This window comes from Mustela putorius, unplaced genomic scaffold (genome assembly GCF_011764305.1).
Source record: "Mustela putorius furo isolate JIRA1106 unplaced genomic scaffold, ASM1176430v1.1 tig00003834_pilon_pilon_pilon, whole genome shotgun sequence".
NCBI lineage: Eukaryota > Metazoa > Chordata > Mammalia > Carnivora > Mustelidae > Mustela > Mustela putorius.
In genome coordinates this window covers 72,862,789-72,878,027 of record NW_025421987.1, presented here as the reverse complement: position 1 = coordinate 72,878,027, position 15,239 = coordinate 72,862,789, and positions in this window count along the sequence as shown.

Below are 15,239 nucleotides of genomic sequence, written 5' to 3'. Positions count from 1 at the left end.
GAGCGCCAATCGGTGACGGCCCGGGCGAGCCGGCCAATCGCGGGGCGGGGCCCGGGGTGGGATGTACGGGGAGCAGGGTTAGGGAGGGGGGCGCTGAGGCCTCGGCGCTCAGCCCCGCGTCGCGCGGCCCGGGGTTGGGAAGTCAAAGAATTCGTTCCAGGTCCAAGAAATGGAGAGAACATCAGGCGTGGGCTCTGTTTTGCTGCAAATTATTTCTCTTCTTGCCGCCCGTCTCACATCTCTGGCTCTGGGTCTCGTCTTCGCTCCGGTCTCCTCTCCTCCCCATTGGTCTGCCCGCCCAGCTGAGAGCAGGGACTGGCGTCCTGGAAAGGGGGCCTGGTCCAGTTCCTCCGCCGCCCAGGAGAGTAACAACGGATGAACTGAGAATTGTCCTGAGAAACAGAGGCGAAGCGCCCAGCATTCCAGGGATACTAGAGGAAAGAAAATGATCCTTTACTGTGGGTGACAAGCGTCACAGGTGGCCATGGCCATAATACCAGTGTCGATAACAATAACAACTTATCCAGCTGTACTGCCATGTACTGTGTGCGTGCGTTTATATTCCTGTATCGCCTCATTCTCATAACTACCCTCTGTGATAGGAACAAATGTTTACCCGTAATAGGCGTAAAGAAACAGCATGAGAGATTAAATTGCCCAAGGTCACTCAGCTAGGAAGAGGGAGAGGTCTTGGGCCCATCTCACTTTCCCTGGTTAACCATTCCTTGGCACCTCTCCTGATTATCACTAAAAGGCTCAAGTTCCCCATTTGACACATTCAAAGCTAGGCTGACTGTAAGTTAATATTTGCGCTCCACCGAGAGCTCTGCCTAGCCTAGAGTGAGCATGCTAGGAGTGTACTTATCATCACTGTCACCTTTAAGCCTCCTTCTCTCTATGAATCAAATAAGACCCATTATATGTCCGTGTTTTTTTTTCATGCAGAGAAGTCCTTCTCAGCTGTGTTTACATTAAATGGTTTCAATCCCCTTTGATACATTTGGCATATCTTATTATATCCCTCTATTAACAATCATGAGATCTAAAGATGAGGAGGGTTTCAGCAGACACAAAAACTTCCTATTCAATCCTCTAAATCTAAATCTAAGATATGGATCATAAATCACAGCTACTAAGCTTTCCCATATCTATGCTGGGTGTCAGGGCCAATCACTGTCTTCTAGGGAAAACTAGCCTGGAAGAAAGCCCAAAGAAATCCAACGCAGGAGCAGAAAAGGCTGACAAATAGATGACAGAGCTTCAAGCAGGAGAGCTTGAAGAACACCCGGAGAGCCCAGTTGTAACAATACAGACTGGGTGCCTGGCTTCAGATCCTGGCTCAACCACTTTCTAGCTGTGACACCAAGTTGCTTCATCTCTCCCGGCCTCAGTTTTCTTATTTGTAAAATAGGGATGAAAATAGTGGCTACCTCATGGGTTTCTTGATTATTAGGTGAGTTAATATACATACAGAACTTAAAACAGTATCTGGTACAGAGTACATGCTCAGTAAACCTGCATAATGATTCAGAACTCTTGCTTCTGCATCTTATGTTCTCCCTGCATTCATACAATTTGATTTGTGGAAACTACTGTACAAGAATATGTCTGTTTTTTGAGGAAGCCGTTGTGTTTGGGAGCATTTTGTCACCTGGATGTTTTCAGATATTTCCTCACAACATTTTAAAAAGAGAGAGAGCACTTTTGTATTAAGAACAATAGAAAACATAAAACCCATTCAACATCAATTCATTGAGAAAGCAACTGTGAAATCTGCACTCTTGTAACTCCATTAGCATTTAACGTTCTAACAGTAAAGATTCAACCAATCAGAATTTAACAATGTTCAGGTCAACCACAGGTCACACACTCAGAGGTATTTGTAAAGCCAAATTTCAGAACTCAAGACACTAAATGGTAGAAAGAGCTTTGAGGTTGTTAAGATCTTGGAATGGAACCTCCTGAATTTATATTCCATTTTTATCTCTGTGTTGTCCCTTAACCTATGTAATTCTCCGGTACTCCATCTATAAAGTGAGAATAGCAGATGACTCATAGGGTTATTGTGAAGGTCAAGTGAGAGGACTTATACAAAGTTTTGTATATGTATATATACATACATATACATACACACATATATATTATAAATGTTAACCACTGTTAATATAGTCATAAGTAAAATGGATCAATGGAAAATATGAATTGCTTTTGATAAAGACTAAAGCTAAAATAATTGGGCCATAATTATCATTATCTATTAACAGAAGAGAAATCCTAAGATGAATGTCTAAAGAATCAGATGTACAAAAGGCCACTGAAGGAAGACCAGCAAAGTGTAACCTCTTTGAATAAATTAGCCACAAATAAAGAGAGAATCTGTCCCTTGGAAAGGAAGTAGGGCAGCATGGACGTGCAGGAGATGGTATAGTGGCGAGACTCCAAATTGCTCTGTACAGTGAAGTCCCTGAAGCTATTTTTGCTGAGGAACTTTTCCAAAAATCATCCAAATTCCTTGGCTGTGGTGACTTTTCTCCCTGAGACTTCCTTTTGATTAAAAAACGACTTCCCACATAGCATAACTTAATAAACTGATCTTCCTAGTCTACCACAAACCCAGGTACCATTTTAGTTACAAAAGGCAGTTTCTCAGAGTCCAGTCACCCCAGATAATTGTCAACAGTGGGTCCCCAGTACTGTGAGACAAGGTCTATCCAGTAAATTTTCTCTCAGAAAACTTTGTCTTGCCAGCTCCTCACATTTTGACTGTATAGCACAGAACTAGTGACATAAAGCTGAAATCCCATTCCAGGTCTTCCAACCCTAAGTCCAATATTCTTTCCATTATTGAAAGTGTAAGAAGGATCTTTCCTTCCTTAATCTTATTCAAAAATAGGGGTGCTTAGTCGGCTAAGTGTCTGCCTTCAGCTCAGGTCATGATCCCAGGATCGAACCCAATGTTGGGCTCCCTGTTCACTGGGGATTCTGCTTCTCCCTCTCCCTCTGTCATTCCCCCTGCACATGCTCTCTCTCTCTCTCAAATAAATAAAATCTTTTTTAAAAAATCTTATTCAAAAATATGTAAAGGAGAGCGTGAGAATGACGGTCACTGACCTAAACCCCACAAGTGTACTGAACAAAGAAGACGGCCTGGTTAACTGTTCTTCTATCATTTCCACCTGAACATAGTCAGTCACATGCCTGTGATTCAGTTAGAGCATGAACGCACATGCCTTTGGCAAGCGGGTCTGCCGACAAGCAGCAAAAGCCGACCTAGAAAGCAAAATTTGGGCCAAAGGAGTGAGCTTGCAGCGACTACTAGTGGTTGTCTTTTATCATTGCATGGTTGGTAAAAAACATTTTCTGTGTAAAGTAGCCTATGAGTTGCAGAGAACCAAGATTAACAGCAACTTCCCACATGCCAATGCGCAGTCATTAGCCCCAAATGCAGTATACACTTCTCTGTAAAAAGCTTTCCTCATAGGGATGCCTGTATGGCTTAGCTGGTAGAACCTGCAACTCTTGATCTCAGGGCTGTAAGTTCAAGTCCCATGTTGAATGTAGAGATTACTTAAAATCTTAAAAAAAAAAAAAAAAAAGTTTTCCTCACATATTAAGAAATATGCTTCTCTTTAGAAAACCAAACGTGAAAACATAGGACATATACGATACCACTTGGATGAGATTATTCATTTAAAAAGTAAATACTTCTAGTAGGACCCCCTTTAAAAGGATAATTCCTCTAGTTGTAACACAAAATTTCAAAGACACACACATTTTTAGAAATATTGTAGCACAAATTCATAGTGTAAACAAATATCTCCAAAATTGTAAGCAAATGTCTCCAAAAAGTCCATTCATAGACTTTAAATGAAATGCCTGTGAGTTTGGGGGTTTTGTCTATTTTGTTGATCACTGAAATCTGAGTGTGGCCCAGTGTCTGGCAGACACAGAGGCACTCTGTCCATATCTCTTGAATGGAGCTGATTGAAATGTTCTCCCAAAAAAGGAGAGACTTCATTTGGCCTCCAAGTTTCACTAGGATGCTGTCTTAGTCTGTCCCAGCTGCCATAATGGAATACCATAGACTGGGTGGTTTATAGACAACAGAAACATTTCTCACAGTTCGGGAGGCTAGAAGTACAAGATCAAGGCACCAATCAGCAGATTCTGTGTCTGGTGAGAATCCTCTTCTTGGTTCATAAACGGCAGTCTTTTGGCTGTGTCCTTAGATGATAGAAGGGTCAAGGGAATTCTCTGGGGTCACTTTCGTTAGGGCACTAATCCCATTTAGGCGGCCTACACTCACGTCACCTAATCACCCTTGAAAGATTAGGTTTAACCGGTGATTGCAGGAGGACACAAACATTTAGTCCATAGCAGCTGGGAATCTGAAGAAGAAGAAATCAGGAGGTAGGGATCGGAACTGGTGTGAGAGCAGGCAAGAGGCAGACTGAAGGCCCTTTGTGGTCTCAGTACCCACCTGCTGTGCTTGGTAAAGAAGAGCTTTCTCCAGTAAGGAACGTGTGCTGCTCAGGTCTCAAGCAGGACAATCTCTGATTACCTAGAGATCCTGGCTCAGTCAAGGTATCTTCACTGAGAGCAGAGCACTTTCACAAAGTTCTTCCATCTAGAATTTCGACTTCAGCTACTGGGGGTAGGGGGGTTGCCTTTTCAGGGTCCCATTTCTTGGCCTGCGTGATGCAATTAAAAACCATTCCTGCAGAGGCCATTTTATTCCAGATTTCCCCTCCTTCCACTTAAAGATGAAGCAAAATAATGAAAGGCTGCATCTGGATTGTTAGGTTTGAGCCCTTTCCAGAATGTTTTCTGTCCTCTGCCTTCAAACGGCTATTCATCTGCTTCTGTATCAGAAGTTTCAGAATACACTGGACGCTATAAACTCATATGTCCTAAAGACCAGTCGCAGTCCATATTTTTAGTTCAAACTGGAGATCGCATTTTTCTGAAAGTAGAGTTGTCATGAAGTATGTAAGTAATAAAAGAAAAATGAGACAATTGACTCGAAGTCCACACTATTAAATTCTCTTTGAAATTAAATTCTCTTCCATTTACCCACCTAAGACATCAAAATATAGAGCAATTTGTCAAACTGTAAATCTTGCACTGAAGAATGTATGAGTTACAGAATAATCAAAATCATCATGTATCCTCTTGTTATTCATTCAATACATGATATTAGATTATAAATTACGTTATCAACACTATACTGTTCCATAAAGAATTACTAGAAGAGAATCCTGTCTCAATTGTACCAATTATTTTCTTTCAATTTTTCATTAGTTTGTTACATAAAGTTTCTACTTTATGAATTATCCTGAATGAGAACATTCCTGGACACTAAGATCTAAGGGAGACATTAGAGCAGGTGGTTAAGAGCACTGGGTTGGAATCCTAGCTCCATCACTTACTAGTTACTTAACTAGTTGAGCAAGCTATTTAACCTTTCTGTTAAGTTATTCTGTTTAGTAACCAATATTCTATTTCTTACTAGTAAAATGGTATTTAAAATAGTAATTATTTTACAATAACCATGATAATTACTATATGTAAAATCCTTGGAGCAGTGCCTAACACATATAACCACTCAATTAATATTAGTTTTTATAAGTAGTTAATCAGCTTGTTTTAAACCTGTTTGAAACAGCATAATCTTCATATAACAAAGCAGTGAAATTCAAAACATTTCATAATCTGGTAGCAGATGAACAAGAATTTGAAAGGAAAGCAAACCGCATCTGTTCTCTAACTAAAGGAGAGAAGGCCTTTTTAACAGCCAAGATATTTCTAGCACTTTGCTCTTTTTGTCATTAAAATTTAACAACTAGATACAATTCCTTTTTAATTCTACCGTTGGTAATATTTTTGCAGAAATTAGCTTGGCCACTGGAGGGCTCTCATGGTCTCTCATTAATGCTATATAAAAGTGATACGATAAAAACAACACAAAGAATGAACGCTACAAAATACTAATAAAACATGATATAGGGACACCTGGGTGGCTTCATTATTTGAGCGTCTGCCTTTGGCCCAGGTCATGATGATCCCAGAGTCCTGAGATTGAGTCCCACATGGGGCTCCTTGCTCAGGGGGAGCCTGCTTCTCCTTCTGCCTGCTGCTTCCCCTGCTCATGCTCTGTCTCATTCTTTATTTCTGACAAATAAATAAATAAAATCTTTAGAAAAAAATTTTTAAAATATGATACATCCTTTCACAAAAGTAATTCAGCAATATATAGCCAAAGGCTTTAAATACGTATATTCTTTGTTCCAGCTTCTAAAGGTCTACTAAGAAAATCGTTAAGAGTGTATTCAATTCGGTTTTTTTTAAAGATTTTATTTATTCATTTGAGAGAGAGAGAGAGAGAACATGAGCAGGCGGGGAGGATGAGAGGGCAGACGGAGAGGGACAGACAAGCACAATCCTAACAGAGCAGGGAGCCTCTTTAGGGACTGCATCCTGGAGACACTGGGATCATGAACTGAGCCTAAGGCAGAGGCTTAACCTACTGAGCCATGCAGGCACCCCCAGTTTTTCAATTTACATTTCAATTAAGTGTTCAGTTCAGAAGCAAATATGTTGGGGTGCCTGGCTGATGCGGTCAGTAGCATGTGACTCTTGATTTGGGGGTCATGAGTGCATGTCCTATATTGAATGTAGAGCTTACCTTTTTTTAAAAAAAGTAAACATATTATAAAATATGAATTTCAAAATGCAAATCATTAAATTGCATTTAGAAATATCTAGACAGTTGGAGATTGGTTTTTAAATACATACAGATATATTTGGAAAATCAATGCTGAAATAACAAGCAGTTCCTTCAGGTAGTAAGATTGAGGGTTCCTTCCCTTGCGCTTATTCTTTAGGCATTTTCCAGTTTTCTGTAATACGCATGAGTTGATTTTAAAATAAGGAAATAAATTTAATTTTTTAATTTAAAGTGCTTTCAATATTTTTAAATATCCATTACCATAAGGATCTATAAACAGTACTCGTGTCCCTATATATTATGTGACCATCCTGATGATTATGTCACTACCTCACTGACAGTCCTTTTCACTTTTGGAACACATTCCAAACCCTTTAAGATGCAAGAGCACACACACCCTTTGTGAACAACCCTCTCAGCAACTTCTCCCTTCCTTTTTACAGCCCCCCACTCCAAGTAACAGCCATACCTGTTATAATGAACTTTCTAGCAGTTCCTCATAGAAGAATGCCACACTTTCTCATTCCCTGTGCTTTATATCTGCCCTTCACCCTATAGGAAAGGACCTTCTTCACGCAACTATTTTCCAGTCACCCAAACTAGTTAGCTCAAGAGCTTCCTATGACAGGAATTTATGTGCCTTTTCCTATGAAGTTCTGAGGTGTTCCCATAGCACCTTTTGTATGGTTATATCAAAACATAAATTACTAGCATTATACTGTTAAGATTCAAATTAAACTGTGTGACTTGTTCTTTCATAAAGTATAACATTGTAATCCTTACTATCCGAAAGTAGATCCTTCCACCTAGAAGGTTTCCCAACACAGCCACAGCTCTTCCTCCCCAAATTCCCATCTCTCAAAGTTCTGTTCAGTTATCATTTGAAACAGGAACACTCCTTGCCTGTCATGTTAGGCTAAGTGTACTCTTCATGTTCTCCTAGCCCTCTGTATAGAACTTAGACATGCTGCTTTGAAATGATCCATTCAGATGTCTGGGAGTTCCTCCAAGGTAGAAGTTGTGCTTGACTCATGCTGATAGGTCCAGTATCTGTGTCAGGCCAGGGCAAACAGTAATCATTGCTATCTAAGCCAAACACCTCCCCTTAAAACTTTCCAAATCAAAGTTCTAGCTATAATGTATGCAACTCTGTGGTTTCAACCAAGATTATTTTGGTTATATGTATATTTTATTATAGATATATTATTATATTATTGGTTATATGTGTATTTATATATATATATATATATATATATATATATATTACCTATCCTGTGGTAAGCAACCTCTAAGATAACTCCCGGTGGTCCCTACCTCCCGGTATTCACTCTTGTGTAGTGCCCTCCTACACTGTTCCACAGTGGGTCTGTATGAACAATAGCATAGGACAGAAGTCATATATCACTGCAAGATCAGGTTATAAAGTGTCTATGGCTAAATAGGACAGTGGTAAGTCAAACAATGAACCTGGATGCTCTAAGCTCTCATTCTCCCACAGAAACATTTAAAAAAAAAAAAGCAATGGCAGCATCAACTTTGTCAGTACTCTGGAAAATAGCAAAAGCTTTAAGCAACCAAGCAAGCACCCAATTAAAAAAAAAAAAATCTTCTAAAATGATAAGAATGTTTGGGGATGTTTTGTTTGCCCTTTTTATCCCCTCTCTAGTGTAGAAGTAGTCTTGATCTTAAAGCACCAGCCCAGTTTCCAGATCCCTCCCTTGAACAAGAGGGAGCAGAGAAAACCTTATTTGAAAATCATCATGTACATCTGGGGCGCCTGGTGGCTCAGTTGGTTAAATGTCTGCCTTCGACTCAGGTCATGATCCCAGGGTCCTGGGATCAAGTCCTGCATTGGGCTCCCTGCTCAGCAGTCTATTTCTCTCTCTCCCTCTGTCCCTCTGCCCACTTGTGCACTCTCTCTTTCTCAAAGAAATAAATAAAAATCTTTTAAAAATGAAAATCATTGTGTACATCTGTTCTGACTTGTCTGGGAATACTTGAACTACTGATGAAGTTTCTCATCTTCAATATGCCTGATTTGGAACTTAAGTGGAAAAAGCAGTGGGGATTGCTTATAAACAATGCAAAGGTGGACTACAAATTCACAGATGCCTGGCACAAGAGATAACAAGGTAGAAATGAACACAGACTAAGTACTGAAGGAGAAGCTAGGATGAGATTCTTTGGGAAATTAGAACATTCAAAAGCAGCTCTGTGTGTGAAAGCCACACACATGCCAGGCAAGTTACATGCCCAGAAAAGATCCAAGAAGGCCTTAAACTTTCATTTTGGGCTGACTCCTAGGATGAGAGCAAGTATAGCTTAGTGTTGAAGGAGTGCTCCAACACAGAGTCAAACTGCAAAGACTGGGAGAAATGCTTGTACTTCTTTGTTTGCTTTTGTTTCTCTTTTTATATTTTTTGTGAGTTTTGTTGTTTTGTCTGTTTAGCTCCTGACATTCAAGGAAATCTTTCAAAACATTAGCTGAACATGAACTAAAGGAACAGCTACTTCAGTGACCACACAGAATAAGGAATAGTCTGCAAAATAGTGTGGAAAAGTCAACCAAGAAATTTATATTTGGCAAAACTGTCCTTCCAAAATAAGGGAGAAATTAAGACATTCCCAAATAAACAAAAACAGGAAATTCATTGATACTAGACCTATCCTACAAGAAATACTGGAAAGAATCCTTCCAATTGAAACAAAAGGACACTCAATGGCAACATGACACTTTAAGAAATAAAGATCTCCAATAAAGGTGAATTCTTGGACAAATATAAAAGTCGATATTATTGTAATTTTGGTTTGTGGTTACACCCTTAGTTCCACATGATTTAAAAAAACAACTGCATTAAAAATAATAAATCTATGTTATTAAGCACACAATATATAAAGATGTAATTTGTAACATCAATAATAATAAAGTGGGGGAATTTAGTGGCATAGGAACAGAAGTTTATATGCAATTGAAGATCAGTTGGAATCAATTCAAATTAGATTGTTGTAAGTTTAGGATGTTAAACATACACCTCATGGAAACCACAAAGAAAGTGTTTACCGAACATTTTCACAAACGAAAAGGAAAAGGGATTCCAAATATGTCATTACAAAAAACTCAACTAAAACCAAATTAAGGCAGTAATGGAGGTAATGAGGGACAAAAAAAGTAGCAAAATGATGATAGTAAGACCTTTCTTTATCAGTAATTACTTTGAATATAAATGGATTAAACTCTAATTAAAAAACTGAGATTGGCAGAATGGATTTTTTTTTTTTTTAAGATCCAAGTATATGCTGTGTACAACACACTTTAAAACTAAAAACACAAACAGGTTGAAAGTGAAAGGATGGGAAAAGATACAGAAATACCTCAGAGATATGTGGGCTCAATTCCAGATCACCCTGATGAAACAAATATCACAATAAACTGAGTCAAATGAATTTTTTGGTTTCCCAATGCATCTAAGACTTATGTTTACACTATACTATAGTCAATTAGGTGAGCAACTCCATTTTGTCTGGAAAAAACAATGTAAATACTTTAATTAAAAACACTTCAGAGTTACCTGGGTGGCTCAGTCAGTTAAGCATCTGTCTGTGGCTCAGGTCATGATCCCAGAGTCCTAGGATTGAGCCCCTCATTGAGCAACCAGCTCATCATGGAATCTAGTTCTCCCTCTCCCTCTGCTCCTCCCCCTGCTAGCGCTCTCTCTCTCTCAAATAAATAAATTTTTTTTTTTAAAAACCACTTCATTGCTAAAAAATGCTAATCATAATCTGAGCTTTCAGTCAGTCATAATTACTGATCATGTCACTACAACAAATATAATAATAATGAAAAAGTTTGAAATATTGCAAGAATTACCAAAATGTCACTCAGAGATGTAAAGTGATCAAATGTTAGAAAAATGGCACCAGCAGACTTGCTTGATGTAGGGTTGCCACAAACCTCCAATTTCTAAAAATCGCAATATCTGTGAAATGCAATAAAGGTTCAATAAAACAAGGTATGCCTGTAGTCTGTGAAAATAGTAATCAAAAGACAGCTGGGATAAATGTGCTAATATCAGATGAAACAGACTTAAATCAAAAACTGTTACAAGAAACAGGGGATATTATATATTGATAAAAGGTGCAGTTCATCAAGATGATATAAGAATTGTAAACATATACGCACCAAACAACAGTGTCCAAAATATATGAACCAAACATTGACAGAATTGAAGGGAGAAACAGTTCTACAATAAGAGTTGGAGGCTTTAATACCCTGCTTTCAATCATGGATAGAACAACCAAACAGAAAATCAATAAGGAAATAGAGGAGTTAAACAACACAATGAATGAATTAGACCTTACAGATATATACAAAACATTCCACTCAATAACATCAGAGTACACATTCTTCTCATGTACATATGGAATTCCCCATGATAGAACATATGTTGAGCCACAAAATGAGTCTTAATAAATTTAAAAAGATGGAGCTCATGCAAATTTTCTTTTCTAATCACAATGGAATGAAACCACAAATCAATAACAGAAGGAAAATACACAAATTGGAAAATAAACAACTCAACCTTAAACAACCAAGGAGGAGTGCCTGGATGGCTTATTTGGTTAAGTGACCAACTTTTGATTTTGGCTCAGGTCTGATCTCAGGGTTGTGAGATCAAGCCCCATGATGGACTCTACACTGAGCATACGGTCTGCTTCAGATTCTGTCTTTCCCTCTCCCTCACCTCCCCCTGCTCATGTTCTCTCTCTCTCTAAAAAAACAAACGTACAAACAAGGAGTCAAGAAGAAATCACAAGGGAAATTAGAAAATAGCTTGAAACAAATGGAAAAAAAGAAAAAAACACCACACACTACATACCAGAACCTATGGGATGCTAATTAAATTTCTATTCTAAGATAGAAATTTATAGCTGTAAAAACATCCATTAAACAGAAAGAAAGATCTAAAATCAATGACCAAACTATAAATCCTGAGGAACCAAAAAAAGAAGTGCAAACTAAATTCAAAGCTAATAGAAGGAAATAAAAAGATTAGAGTGGAAATAAATAGAGAAGAGAAAAATCAATAAAATCAAAGGTTGGTTCTTTGAAAAGATCAACAAATGAAAAACCTTTAGCTAGATTGACTAAGGAGAAAGACAACTCAAATTCCTAAAATCAGAAATGAAAATAGGAACATCTCTACTTATTTTACAAAAATATAAAGGATTTTAAAAGAACACTATGAACAATTACATCCCATCAAAATAGATAACTGGGGTGCTTGGGTGGCTCAGTCATTAAGCATCTGCCTTCAGCTCAAGTCATGATCCCATGGTCCTGGGATCAAGCCCCATGTGGGGCTCCCTGCTCAGCAGGAAGACTGCTTTTCCCTCTCCCTCTTCCTGCTGTTTCCCCACTGCTTGTGCACTCCTCTCTCTCTCTTTCTCTCTCTTTCTCTGTCAAATAAATAAATCTTAAAAATCCAAAAGGAAAAAATAGTTTTAAAAAAATAACCTAGATGAAAAGGACCGATTCCTAGAAACAAAATCTACCCAAAAAACAACTCATTTAGAAACAGTAAATTTGAATAAACTTATAACTAGTACGGAGATTAAATCACTAATCAAAAACCTCCCAACAAAGAAAAATCCAGGGCTTCACTGGTGAGTTCTACCAAACACTGAAAGAAGAGTTAACACCAGTCTTTCTCAAACTCTTCCAAAAATTTGAAGCCCAGAGAACATTTCCTAACTCATTCTATGAAACCAGGATTATCCTAATACCAGGACCAAAGACATTACAGAAAAAGAAAGAAAGAAGAGAGAGAGAGAGAGAGAGAGAGAAGGAAGGAAGGAAGGAAGGAAGGAAGGAAGGAAGGAAGGAGAAAGAAAGAAAGAAAGAAAGAAAAAAGAAAGAAAGAAAGAAAGAAAGAAAGAAAGAAAAGGAGAAAGAAAGAAAGAAAGAAAGAAAGAAAGAAGAAAGAAAGAAAGAAAGAAAGAAAGAAAGAAAGAAAGAAAGAAAGAAAGAAAAGGAGAAAGAAGGAAAGAAACTCCAACTAATATAATTTATGAGTATTGATGCAAAAACCAACAATCTTAGCAAACTTAAAAAAATACAAATGCATCAAATTAACATAGTGTACACCTTAAATTTACACATTGTATGTCAAGTATATGTCACTTACATAAATATATTCACCACAAGCAATGGGATTTATTCTTGGAATACAAAAGCTAGTTCAACATACAAAAACCAAGCACTATAATACATCACAGTAATGGGGGGGAGCACATGATCATCTCTAGCACTGCAGAAAAACCACTTGACAAAATCCAACACCTTGTCATTATAAAAACACTTAATATCTTAGATATAGAAGGAATTTCTTCAAGTAAGCCATATCTGAAAAACCCACAACTAAAAAAAAGGGGGGGGGAGGGGAGAATCCACAGCTGATATCATACACAATGGTGAAAGACTGAAACCTTTCCCTCTCAAATCAGGAACTGAACAAGGATTCCTGCTTTCACTACGTCTATTCAGCATAGTATTGGAGGTTCTAGTTAGAGCAGTGAGGCAAGAAAAAGAAGTAAAGCCATCCAAATTAAAAAGGAAGAAGTAATTTTTAGATGATGTGATCTTATGTGCAGAAAACCCTAAAAATTCCACACAGTATAGAATTGTTAGGGTTAATAAATAAATTCAGCCAAGTTCCAGGACACAAAACCCACAAAAATTAACTGCATTTTCTACACACTAGCAATGAACAATCTGAATGGAAATTAAGAAAAATCCCATTTATAATCATCAAAAGGAACCAAATATATAAGAATAAATCTGAGGGGAAATTCTTGTACATGGAAAACTACAAAATATTGTTGAATATATATATATTTATATATATATAAATGCATATATATATTAATGCATATATATATAGATATATATATCTATATATATATAAATGCAAAGCTATTCTGTGGTCATGGACTGGAAGACCTAATATCATTAAGATGACAATACCATCCAAAGTGACCCAGACTCGGGTGAAATCCCCATAAAAATTCCAATGGTGTTTTTTGTAAAAATAGAAAAACCCATCCTAAAATTCATATAGAATATCAAGGGACCCCAAATAGTCAAAACAATCCTGAAAAAGAATAAATATGGGAGACTCACACTTCCTCATTTCAAAAATTGCTACAAAACTACAGTAATCAAAAAAGGGTGGTACAGGCATAAGGAGAGATACATAGACCAATAGAATAAAACAGTCCAGAAAGAAACGTTCTCATATAAGGGCAGTGATTTTGGACAAAGATGTCAAAACCATTCAACAGGAAGAACAGTTTTCAACAGATGATGCTGGATATTCATGCACAAAAAAAAAAAAAAAAAAAGGAAGGAAGGACGAACGAACGAACTTAGAAATTGGACCTCTTGGGCGCCTGGGTGGCTCAGTTGGTTGGACGACTGCCTTCAGCTCAGGTCGTGATCCTGGAGTCCCGGGATAGAGTCCCACATAGGGTTCCCAGCTCCATGGGGAGTCTGCTTCTCCCTCTGACCTCCTCGCTCATGTTCTCTCTCACTGTCTCTCTCAAATAAATAAATAAAATCTTTAAAAAAAAAAAAAAAAAAGAAAGAAAGAAAGAAATTGGACCTCTTACATCATGTATAAGAAAAAAAAAACTTAGAAATTGGACCTCTTACCTTAAATCATTTACAAAAGTAACTCAATGTGGATCAAAGGCCTAAATGTATAAGCCTTTTTAAAAATATAAAATTCTAAGACGAAAATATAAGAGGAAAGCTTTCTGACATTGGATTTGGCAATGATTTCTTGGGTAGGATACTGAAAGCATTAACAGATAAAGAGAAAATGGGTAAATTGGACTTCATCAACATTTAAATGCTTTGTGCATCAAAGGACATTAAAAGTGAAAAGACCACCTACAGAATGGAAGGAAATATTTGTAAATCATTTATTTGATAAAAGATTAATATCCAGAATATATGAAGAGTTCCTCTAGCTCAACAAAAACAAATTATCCAATTCAAAATGAACAAAGGACCTAAGCAGACTTTCTCCAAAGATATACAAATGGCCAATAAACACATGAGAAAATGCTTAATGTCTCAGCCATTAGGGAAATGCAAATCAAACCACAGTGAAATAACACTTCACAATCATTTGGATGGCTATTATTGATAAAATGGAAAATAACAAGTGTTGGTGGGAAGATGAAAAAACTAGAACCCTTGTGCATTACTGGTGGGAATGCAAAATAATGCAGCTGCTGGGAAAATGCTTGGTGGTTCCTCAAAAATGTTAAATGTAGAATTACCCAATGATCCAGCAATTCCACTTGTGGGTGTATACTCAAGAAAAGGCTCAAAAGCAGGGACTTAATCAGATACTTGTAAGCCAATGTTCATAGCAGCATTACTCACAAGTTAAATGTGGGAACGACCCACACGTCCATCATCAGATGGATGCATAAACATGATATG